The 9211-nt window shown below is 40.5% G+C and overlaps 1 pseudogene; it reads right to left on the reverse strand.

The window, feature by feature from the left end:
- Window positions 1–8471: 8471 nt before the first annotated feature.
- On the reverse strand, window positions 8472–9008 carry LOC121105374 (annotated as a pseudogene).
- Between the last annotated feature and the right edge of the window lie 203 nt (window positions 9009–9211).

A 9211-nucleotide genomic window follows, 5' to 3' on the forward strand; every position in this document is an offset into this window, starting at 1 on the left:
TCAATATATCGGAAAGTCTGTCAGCCACTTCAGCAAGAGATTGAGTAGCTTCGTACAAAATCCAGTCCTTTTTTCTTCAATGATACCCATTTAGGACAGGATTTTTCAACCTCATCACTGCTGACACAGTGAGCCGGATAATTTGGTGTTGTGTGAGGCTGTACGATGCACTGTACGATGCAAGTAACAATATTCAAGGAACCCACCTACCAGATGCCACTATCATTTCCCCCTCCAGTTGTTATAACCAAAAGTGTCTCCAGACACCGCCACTTATCCCTGGGCGCCGAACCTGCACTAGATGAGAACCACTGATTTAGGGGAAAAGAAACTTTTATGTCATATCACACACAAAAAATAATTCCAAGTGGATTAAAGAATTAAAACGTCTAAAAAGACAATCATAACAGTACTGGAAGAGTATATTTTCATAATATTGTTTAAAATATCGTGCGTATCTGGGAGTTAACTGAGGATGATGTTCTTCACTAAGCAGGACACGAAATGAAAAAACTGTAACAGATTTGATTATATGCAATTAAAAACTTTTGTAGGGTAAAAGGTGCGGTAAGAAAAGCTAAAATATAAATCACAGAGTAGAGAAAAATATTTGGAACTTATCATATATGCCCAAATATTAGATGAGGCTTGTTTGGTTCATAAGAATTTACTGCTGAGAAAAATGGAACCCTTACGTTTGAGGCCTAATACAGCTTTCTCCTGTTATGGGTGCTTTCTCAATTCTTTCTTTTAAAAAACAAAATACCATTGTGAGAACATGCCAAACTGATAAACCTATTCAGTGCTAACTTAGGTAATTATACAGATCACCTGACATAATTTGGCAAAAATGCAAAGGAATGAAATAAGGTAGATGAATTGTTTATCTGTTAGATACAATTATAAAAAACAAACTCTTTTAGGGGCGCCTGGGTGGCTCAGTTGGTTAAGCGTCTGCCTTCTGCTCAGGTCATGATCCCAAGGTTCTGGGATTGAGCCCCACATCAGGCTCCCTGCTCCACAGGGAGCCTGCTTCTCCATCTACCTCTGCCTGTTGCTCCCCTAGCTTGTGTTCTGCCTCTTTCTCTCCGTCAAATAAATAAATAAAATCTTTTTCAAAAAAAAGATCTTAGGGTCATAAGACAGAGCCCCACATTGGGCTCCACACTCAGCATGGAGTATGCTTGAGATTCTCTCTCCCTCTGCCCCTCCCCCCATCATGCGCATGCACGAGTTCTCTCTCAAAAAAATAAATCTTTAAAAACAAGATCTTTCAGAAATTACATTACAAAGCAAATATGTGCTCTTATTTTTCTTCCTCATCTTCATATCTAATTACTTCATTTCTCTTACGGTCTACATTGCAGGCAAACTAAATTTCTCTTAGCTGCCTGACTACACCTACCTTTCTGTCTCTTCTCAAGGCCCTTGAACATACTGTTCTGTTTGGAACAGGATAGAAATCCTCCACAATACTTTCACCTAAATCCTATTCAGCTCTCGGAACTCCATTTCAATGTTACTGCCTCTGGGAAACAGTTCATCACAGACTTTAACTGGGTTTCCTTGGTTATATGCTCTCATATCACTCCATACTTCTTCTAAGACTTGTTACAGTGGGACGTACTATTTTTTGGCTATGTACTTAACGTCTATTTCACCCATTTACGTCTAAGCCACAGAAGCTCAAGGAATGGTTGTGATCTGATCATCAAATGCTCCTGTTCCTAGTCGAGTATCTGACCCTGAAGTGATGGTCAATAAATAGTTACTCAGTAAATACCTCAATAGTAAATGCTCAGTACTGGATTGGTCTTTAAGCAGTTGGCACAATACAATACCTGGTATAGAGCAGATGTTTAGTAGCTATTGAATGAATAATCAAATAAATAGTAATAACAAGAGCAATGTTGAGGCAGACGTAATAGGCATAGAAATTTGGACAATGGACTTTGGGATAGGAAAATGATACCTCACTTTCAAAAATGTACTCTAGCCTCCAAAGATACAAATATAGTGATCCAAAGAGGCTGCTGCACCCCAGTGTTTATAGCAGCAATGTCCACAATAGCCAAACAATGGAAAGAGCCCAGATGTCCATCGACAGATAAGTAAAGATGTAGTATATATATATATACAATGAAATACTCTCGGCCATCAGAAAGAATGAAATCTTGCCATTTACAACAACCTTGATAGAACTAGAGGGTATTATGCTAAGCAAAATAAGTGAGTCAGAGAAAGACAATTATCAGATGATTTCACTCATATGTGGAATTTAAAAACAAAACAGAGGAGCATAGGGGGAGGGAGGGAAAAAGAAAACAAGACGAAATCAGAGAGGGAGACAAACCACAGAAGACTCTTAACCATAGAAAACAAACTAAAGGCTGCTGGTGGGGGGGAGGATGGGGTAACCGGGTGATGGGCATTAAGGAGGGCACAGGATGTAATGAGCACTGGGTGTAAAATACAACTGATGAATCACTGAACTCTACCTCTGAAACTAATAGTACACTCTATGTTAATTGAATTTAAATTACATTTAATTTAATTTTTTAAAAAAAGAAAAAAAATGTACTCTATCATATGAGTTTCAAATAGTATCCCCTAGGTTGCATTTGGTCAACTGACTTTGTTCATGGGAACTTTAAACGTCAGATCTGCCTAAATTTTGTGTAACCAATTTATAATTTTTTTTCGTGTAAGTTTAGGAACCAAACAGTAATCAATTTCAAACTCTCCTACCACGGGGGTTATCAGTAATCTGTGTTACAAGTTTGGTGAGAAACTAAGATAACCCTTAAATAAAATTACTATATTCTGATAGTATATTCCAGGTGGCGAGGGCTCTATTTACTGTCAAACTGGAAATTAAGAGGTCAGAAAATCAGGAGAATGTCCACAACAATCATTATTTTTGCCCTAAGAATATTCTCATATCACTGGTATTCCCTGCAGTCTTTAAGCCTTGTGCGTATCACCAAGCAGTAATCCCTTCAAAGCACAGAGCAGTGGAAGAATGACAATGTTTTGCATCCCCTCAGAAGTCAGAACAGAGCTATGGATTAAGGCTATATGTGAAGAAAACCTAGAATGAACCCTTGGGATATCCGAACAACTGCAAAATACTTTCACAAAGGAGCAGCAGCTGCCGCTCTCACTGAATAATGATTTCGAGCATTCTTGGGTAAGCTGTTGTTCTAATTAACACAGATATATAACATAAAATGAAGAAGGCCAGTATCATCTTTTAAAATCTGGAAGTCGGCTGCCAACAAAATTAAACTCCCAAAAGAAATCTAAATTAACATGCTACCATCCCTTACTATTGGGACCCTTATTTAATTTAGTTCTTTATCTATATAGCTAGTGAATAATTTATGGGCATTCCATTTTTCACTTTTAATTCCCTCATTCGGTCTATCTTTTTTTTTTTTAAAGATTTTATTTATTTATTTGACAGAGAGAGAGACAGCCAGCGAGAGAGGGAACACAAGCACGGGGAGTGGGAGAGGAAGAAGCAGGCTTCCAACGGAGGAGCCTGATGTGGGGCTCGATCCCATAACACCGGGATCACGCCCTGAGCAGAAGGCAGACGCTTAACGACTGAGCCACCCAGGCGCCGCAGGTCTATCTTCAGTGTGAATAAAATCATGTTATGCTGGGCCTTCGACCCATTCATTACCAAAGGTCAAGGTCAAGGTCAAGTTGGGGCCCACACAACAGGAATAACACCTCACCTTCCTAGACAGCCTCAATTCCATCAATGTAATTCTGTCTACTTTTCCCTGGACAGGGGTACAAGGTGAGCCTTGCACAATGTAACCTTTTCACCTTCACGGACCAAGAGATAACCCCAGATACCCATGCTTCCCTATACCTTGGAACCCACACTCACGTGCCCCGAATCCACTCAATTTCATTGAGTCCCTTCCCTCACTTATGTCAGTCACTGCAAGAAACCCTAGGCTTCTAGCTCCCCTAATCTTACACACTCTAATCCCCATGAAGTCTTGTACACTCTCTGTTTTGTCTTTATTGTTAACTTTGCCTTAACATCTGAAACCCACCCACTGAGCCTTCTGCAACTCCTGGTCCATCAGCACCAGAATGTCCTATGTGTGTACACTCAATCTCATCCTTGACTTTTTCCTTCCTCTGAGGACACTGCTGCAGACTTTTCAAGTGATGGCTGTTTCTTCTTCCACACCTATCCTACCACTGGGCCTGGAAGTGGAGTAGGTGTCCTCCCTGTTCCGCATCTCTGCTTCCAGGTCGTTCTTCCTCTATCTCACATAATGCAGCTTTGTACTTAACGTTATCCTATTACAATGCCCACAGTCTCTCAGTGTTGCTGCCATCTCCTCCCCTACTCATTTTATTTTATTTATTAAAGATTTTATTTACTTATTTGAGAGAAAGCAAGAGACAGAGCATGAGCAGACAGGGACAGAGCATGAGGGACATGGGGCTCAATCCCAGGACCCCAGGATCATGACCCGAGCCGATCAGACACTTAACCGACTGAGCCACCCAGGAGCCCCTCCCCTACTCATTTTAGATAGAGATTCACTGACAATCTCATCAGCACTACTGCCTTAATCTAGGGCAACTTAAATATGCACTAAATATAGGATAATTCTTCCAACACCCTAGCTTTAACCTCCTTTTCTCCAAGGGTATTTATCCACCAACTTACTGCAGTATTCTCCCTGATGATCATACTTGTGACCCATAATGTCCTGTATGTCTAGCCGCATGTGGCTACCGTTTCAAATGTGGCTAGTCCAAACCAAGATGTACTGTTAAGTGCGGAATACACACCGGATTACCAAAATTTAATATGAAAAAATGTAAAATAGCTCATTAGTAGTTTTATATCTGTTAATGTTAAAATGATCATAACTGTATATTTAAATTAAAAATTGTTTAAATGTCGGGTACTAGAAAATTTACAATTAGGTTTTATGAATCCAATTATACTTGTGTTGGTTAGCTCTGTTGCAGACATTCCCACGAGCAGTAACTGTAAAGCCTCCACAGTCTCAATTTAATCCCTTACCCTCTGATGGCCACCTCCTCCTACCTTTCCAGCTCACTTCTAGTGTCCCACCAGGATTCTCTGATCCTTCTCTTTTTCCACTCTTCCTCATGCCTTTGATGTTTTCCCTTTATTACTTTTCCAATTTAAATTTTATAATCAATCATTTAAGTGTCTCCTTCCATCCACTCTCAATTCTCTCACCCTTCTTTCACTTTAACTGAGTTGCTTGGTGAAACCACAGCCTTGGTTAAAACAAGCCTCCACCTGAGCCCTCCTATACCATCACTCTGAACATGTCTGGAGAAAAATGAAAAACCATATGGACTGGTCTCAATTTAACTTCAAGGACTTAATCCTCTAATCCAGTGGCCCCAAGCTTTCGTGTGCAGAAGAATGTCCTGGAGGGCTTATTAAAACACAAATTTCTGGGCCCCTCTCCCAGGGTTACATATTTGCTAGGTCTGGCACGGGGCCCAAGAATTTGCATTTTTCACAAATTCTCAGGTAAAGCTCACCCTGCTAGTCATGGAACCACACTTGAGAACCACTGCTCAAGCAGGCCCTTAATGCTACCCACCCAACATACTGCATTTCCCTCATCTATTCAGTCTCCCATTCTCCTAAATACTTTATACCTTCTTTCTTCTCTCTAAACTTTAAACAAATTCACTCTCATCCTCATTCTACCTGATGTCTTTGCTTCTTATTTCACCAAGAAATTTGAAGAACAAAATTAGAAGAGAACTTCTGCATTCTATCAAAACCACTCCACCTGAGCCACCTGGGTGCCTCAGTAGGTTAAGCGTCTGACTCTGGGTTTTCTGCTCAGGTCATGATCTCAGAGTCACGAGATCGAGCCCCGCATTGGTCTCCATGCTCAGCCCTGGAGTCAGCTTCAGATTCTCTCTCCCTTCCCCTCTACTTCTCCCCTTGCTCACTGGCCCAAGAGCTCTTAAAATAAATAAAATCATTTAAAAAAAAAAATTCTACCTTCCTTCTTCCTGCTATACCAATATACTCCTCTTCAGGTCTGTGTTACAGAAGAATTTTCTCTGCTCCTTCTTAAAACCTGTTTTCTCATGGGAAGTAATTCCATTTCTTCTCATCCTTCATTGCATGGTTCCAGCAATTGTACACTCCTTTCCCTACATCAACAAGTGTTCCTTCTTTCCCCAATAGCCTAAAGATGTGCTCTTTCTCACATTATTAAAATTAGCACCTCACTCTTTCCCAGTTTGTCACCAGCCTCTGCTCCAGGTCTCTGTTCCCATTTTCAGAAAAGTATGTAAAATGATCACTTGTATCTATGGTCTCTAATTTGTTTTTTCTCCAATCAGTCTTTTTTTTAAGATTTTATTTATTTGACAGAGAGAGACAGTGAGAGAGGGAACACAAGCAAGGGGAGTGTGAGAGGGTTTCTCCAATCACTCTTAAAGCTATTCCAATTGACCTTTTCACCTTGGTCTATAAAAACTGTTTTGTCAAGACCACCCATGACTTCCATGTTGCTAACCCAACATTCACTTTGTGGTGCTTCTGTTTCATGAACTATCACTATCATTGAACTCCGTTGTTCATTTCCTGGTGCTTTGATATCCATTCTGCACTTATCAGGACACTCCACTTTCTTGGTTTTCCTGCAGCCTCACTCATAGCTTTTTTACAGTCCCCTCTGTTAATTCCTTCTTTCTCCGCCAGGCTGCAACAGTGAAGTGTCACAAGTGTGTTTCTTGGTCTTCCTCTCTATCTATATACAAACATCTGTAACTCAAAATGTCCTAAACTGATCTCATTATCATCCCTCATTCAAAACCCACTCCTACTACTGTTTTAATGTTAGGAGTTGATGTTGACGCCATCCTTCACATTGCTCACCAAAATACTGGAGTCACCCTTGAATCTTTTTTGAAATCTTACATCTCACACCCTATCCATACTAAGTTCTAGTTGCCTCTACTTTCAAAATACAGGTGCAAGCTGACTATTTCTAACCACCCCCACTTCCCCTACATTGGTCTAAGCCACCATCTTATTTGGCCTGTAATTCTGTGCTCTACTAATAACTACTTCCCCTGCCTTCACATTTGCCTCCATGTAGCCCATTCTCTACAGAGAAACCAGACTGAGACTTGAAATCCATAGTGTTATGCAACTTCTCTGCCCCAAATCCTCCAGTGGCTCCCTCTTGAATGAGAGTGAAAGCCAAAATTCACACCCCCACTTTTTTTTGGAGAGAGAGACAGAGAAAGAGAGTGCAAGCAGAGGGTGGAATAGGGGGAAGGGAGGAGAATCTTAAGCAGGCTCCACATCCTGCCTAGAGCCCAAGGCTGGGCTCGATCTCACGACCCTAAGATCATGACCTGAGCTGAAACCAAGAGTCAGATGCTTACCTGACTGATCCACCCAGTTGCCCCCCAAAAACCAAAATTCGTAAAATAACCTAACAAGGTCCTACATGGCATAGTACTTCCCTATCTACATTACTTATTTCTCTCACTACATTTCCTACTATTCTCTCCCTTTCTCACTCTGCTCCAGCTACACTGACCCTCTAGTTGTTCCCCCAAAATGCCAGGTATTCTCCCACTCTAGGGCCAGCATATCTCCATCAACTACTATCATACCTAATACACAGTAGACACTCAATAAATATGGTTACATATGTAAATGAATGAGAAGAGTTCTGGAGTTAAAAAGAAATAGCATTCTGGAAGTGTCTAAAGCCAGAAAAGAGCTTGGCATATTCAAAAGGTCAAGTGAAAGGAGACAAAGTTGTAGTATCAGGATTTTCATCACTCAGAGCCTGTAGGCCATAGTAAGGGTTATGGAGTTTATACTTTAAGGGTGATGGAAAAATATTGAAGATATTTGGATGGAATTTATATGCTTCCATTTGTTTCATAAGGATCCCTCTGACAGTTTGATGGAGATTTGACTATAGGCTGATAAGGCCAAAGCAGGAAGATGAGCTCGGAGCTTATTACAATGATCCAAATGAGGGAGGATGATGGCTTAGATTATGAAGATGGAACTATTGCAAGTGGAAAAAAGTGTATGAGTCTAGGCAATTTTTTTAAACGGCCCAAATAAAATTAGTTTGTTCAGAAAGTTTTAAAAATTTCATTTTGAACCATGAGGTCCTGGGTTATGCTTGCAAAGAACTTCAAAAACTTGTCACAATAAAAACACTGAAGTATGTTTTTTCTGCTTTGATGTTTGCCATGAAAGATAAGTCAAAGTCATGATTTTGGAGTATCAACACTATACTCTACATTCTGGAAAAGTCGTACAAATTTTAAAAGGAAATGCACAAGGATATTTGAAAGAGTATTCCATAAACAACATAGGGTTTTTGGCTTCCATGATTCAAAGTTTCTCTTTAATTGAGTCTCACAGATTAATGGAGTTTTTGAAGTTACTTGAATAAAATTATTCCTGTCCCAACAAACCATTTTTTATTTTGATGGTGAAAACAATCAGATTCAGGTTTAGCCAGCTGGACTCAGTTTAGATGATCCCGATTTTGTCGGCAACATCCAGAGCATCATAGTCAGGAGTCAGTCAAACATATACCATCTTCTCTCCATCGGGCCTGATCAGGGTGTTGGCCTTGGCCACAGCAATGTCATAGAGCTTCCTCACAGACTGTTTAATCCGGTGCTTGTTGGCCTTGATATCCACAATGAACACAAGTGTGGTGATGTCTTATGTTTTCTTCATGGTTGAATGAGGAGGGGGGGGGGGGACTTGATGGCATAGTGGTCAAGCTTGTTCCTCCTGGGGGTGCTCTTTCAAGTATATTAGGGCTGCCTTCTGAGACAAAGTGTCAGAATGTAGGTGATGTGTGGATCTTCCCTTGTGTGTGACTGTGGATGCCTTTCAGCACCACTTTCTTGGCCTTCAAAGCCTCCGCTTTGGCTCTCAGAGGGCCAGGAGCGTCCTTCTTCACCATTGGTGCCATCTTTGTGAAAGACCACTTGAACTCCTACAATATGATTTGACAATAGAACAAAGACTCCATTGTTTTAGAACAAAGACTCTATTGTTTCCCCAATGTGGATAAAATTCAATATGTAGATTCATTATGAATAGGAAAATGCTTAAAAACTTTCATCTTTACAAGAACCTTAATGTTTCTGAGCCTCCTTTACTAGCCAGGGTCTC

This window comes from Ursus maritimus (genome assembly GCF_017311325.1).
Source record: "Ursus maritimus isolate PB19 chromosome X unlocalized genomic scaffold, ASM1731132v1 scaffold_X1, whole genome shotgun sequence".
NCBI classification, from domain to species: domain Eukaryota; kingdom Metazoa; phylum Chordata; class Mammalia; order Carnivora; family Ursidae; genus Ursus; species Ursus maritimus.